General features: G+C 43.5%; 1 pseudogene across 1 annotated transcript; it reads right to left on the bottom strand.

Moving 5' to 3' along the window:
- Positions 1-1,094: 1,094 nt before the first annotated feature.
- On the bottom strand, positions 1,095-2,131 carry LOC149127903 (large ribosomal subunit protein uL18 pseudogene; annotated as a pseudogene). The gene has a single exon (XR_016230081.1). The product of XR_016230081.1 is annotated as a large ribosomal subunit protein uL18 pseudogene (transcript).
- Between the last annotated feature and the right edge of the window lie 1,007 nt (positions 2,132-3,138).

Below are 3,138 nucleotides of genomic sequence, written 5' to 3'. Positions count from 1 at the left end.
AGGTCAGTGGCCTCAGGCACATGCACAGTGCTCGCAGGTATCACCATCATTCATTCCCAAATATTTTCATTATTCCAGCCTGAAACTCCGGCCATGAAACAATAACTCCCCATCTTCTGCTCCCCACACCCTCTGCAACTGCCATCCTACTTAGAATCATAAAACTTTTGTCTTTTTTTTTTTTTTTTGGTCCACTTTTTTCAATTAGCATCCATGTTGTAGCGTGCATTAGAATTTCATTACTTTTTAAAAATACTTTATCTTATTTATTTGAGGCAGAGTGATGGAGAGACAGAGAGAGGTTTTCCTTCTGCTGGTTCACTCTCCAGATGGCCAAGCAGCCAGGGCAGGGCCAGGCTGAAGCAGAAGCAGAAGCTAGGAACTTCTTCCTGGTGGCCCATGTTGGTGGTAGGGGCCTAAGCACTTGAGCCATCTCCTGCTGTCTTCCCAGGCACACAAGCAGGGAACTGGATCTTAGCAGAGCATTCAGGTGTTAAACTAGCATGCCAGTATTGGAGGCCAGCTTTGCAAGCCGCAGCTTAACCTGCTGTACCACAATGCCAGCCCCAGAATTCCACTGCTTTTTAAGACTGAATAAGAGTCCATCATATGTCTATGCCATATGTTTCCTAGTTTGCCATATTCCACGTATGCCACTGTACCTATGCTCTTTTGAACATCCCCCAGTATTGCACAAGGATTCCAATTTCTCCACATCCTTGCCAACAGTTATTTCCTGTGTTGTTCTTATTGTTTATGTAACAGCAATTTTAATGGTTGTGAATTAGTATCTCATTGTGGTTTTGCTTTGCATTTTTCTTCTTATCAGCAACCTTAAGAATCTTTTCATGTGCTCACTGGCCATCCTGTATATCTTCTGTAGAAAAATACTTTTGCTCATTTTTAAAATTCAACTGTTTGGTTTTTGTCATTCAGTTGCAGGCACTGTTTACATATTCTGAATATTAATTCTATAACAGCTATATGATATTTTTAAAAAAAATTTGTCACTTCCATGGATTCTTTTTTCGTTGTCTTAATAAGGTCCATTGATGCAACAAAGTTTTCAATTTGAGAAAGCTCTATTAATCTAATTTTCTCTTTTCTTTTCTTTTTTTTTTTTTTTTTTGCTTGGTCAATAAGTTTATTGTCTTTATCAGAAAAATCTTCATAGAAAGTTGTTTGGTTTAGCTCTCAGCAGCCCGCTCCTGAGCTCTGAGGAAGCTTGCTTTCTTTTGAGCTACCCGATCTTTCTTCTGGGCAAGGGACATTTTGGGACGGTTCCACCTCTTCTTTTTAACTTCTCTCTTGGGCTTCTTCTCGTACACTGGATTCTCTCGTATAGCCGCGTGGGCTTTCTTGTACATCTCCTCCATCATGTCTGGAGTCACATTGTTCTTTATGTACTGAGAGAATTGCTTCTTGTAAGCATCTTCATCTTCTTCCATTAGGTAACGCATGTAATCTGCAACATTCTGCCCCATAATGTGCTTCCGATGTACTTCTGCATTAAACTCCTTGCTTTCAGAATCGTAACCAGGGAATCGTTTGGTACTGTGAGGGATGGACAAGCCTCCATCCACAGCTCCCTTCAGGGCTCCAAAAACTTTATTGCCAGTAGTAGTTCTGGCAAGGCCTGCATCTAAATAGCAGGTGAAGGCACCAGGTTGACCATCAATGCTTTCCACATTGTATTCATCTCCAGTCACCTCCACTTGGCCTTCATAGATCTTGTCCATGCCAAACCTATTGAGAAGCCTGCGAGCCAGCAGCAGGCCAGTACAATATGCTGCAGCATAATTGGTCAGGCCAACTTTCACACCGTATTTTGGCAGTTCGTGTGCATAAGCTGCACAGACTATCATATCCCCTTCTATACGGGCATACGCAATCTGACAAATGATATCTCTATTAGTTACACGAACTATCATCCTGTACTTGGGTGTGTTGTACTTATTTTTATCCTGGATCACCAAGCGTTTCCGAGCATAGTAATCAGTTTTACCCTCTCGCCGTCTTCAAAACTTCACTTGGTATCTCTTAAAGTAGGCCTTGTTCTTGACAACTTTAACAAACCCCATCCTGCGGAACAGAGACCCGCAACCGCGGCTCGACACAGACCTGCCTAATTTTCTCTTTTCTTGCCTGTTTTGGTGTCACCATCCAAAAACATACAGCTGTCCGCTCAGTTTTGTTCTAAGAGCTTTGTAGTTTTAATTCTAAGCTTTAGATATCTGACTAATTTTAAGCTATTTATTTATTTATTTTAAAGCATTTATTTATTTGAAATGCTGAGTTACGGAGAGGCAGAGGGGGAGAGAGAGAGAGAGAGAGAGAGAGTCTTCCATCCACTGGTTCATTCCCCAGTTATTTGCACCAGCTGGAGTTGTGCCAATCCAAAGCTAGGAGCCACGTGGATGCAGAGGCCCAAGGACTTGGACCATCTTCTACTGCTTTCCCAGGCCCTAGCAGAGAGCTGGATAGGAAGTGGAGCAGCCAGGACTCTAACTGGTGCCCATATGGGATGCCGGCACTGCAGGCAGTGGCTCTACCCATTGACCTAATTTTTATACGTGGCATAAAGAAGAAGTGTAATTCATTCTCTTGTGTGTGGTTATCCAGATTTCCCAGCAGCATGTATCGAATACTGTCCTTTTCCCATTGAGCTGTCTGGGTGTCCTTGTCGAAAACCCTTTGAATATGCATGCAAACATTTATATCTGGGCTTTTGCTCTTTTCCACTCCACAGTGTATACTTATGCCAGCACTACATTATTTTGATTTATTTATTTTTATTTGAAAGGCAAAGTGAGAGATGAGAGAGAATTTCCACTTACTGGTTAACTCCTCAGATGGCTACCACAGCCATGGCTGGGCCAGGATGAAAGCAGGAGTTGGAATTCCATCTAGGTCTCCAACATGGATAGCAGGGACCCAAGTAGGTAGATCATCTTCCATTGCTTTCTCAGATGAGTAAGCAGGGAGCTGGATTAGAAGTGGAGTAGCAGCCAGCACTGCGGCTCACTAGGCTAATCCTCCGCCTTGCAGCGCCGACACACGGGGTTCTAGTCCGGGTCAGGGCGCCGGATTCTGTCCCGGTTGCCCCTCTTCCAGGCCAGGCTTTGGCCTGTCCCAATC

This window comes from Oryctolagus cuniculus, chromosome 2 (genome assembly GCF_051225735.1).
Source record: "Oryctolagus cuniculus isolate XC-2025 breed Fujian yellow rabbit chromosome 2, ASM5122573v1, whole genome shotgun sequence".
NCBI lineage: Eukaryota > Metazoa > Chordata > Mammalia > Lagomorpha > Leporidae > Oryctolagus > Oryctolagus cuniculus.
This window is presented reverse-complemented; position numbering and strand designations above follow the sequence as displayed.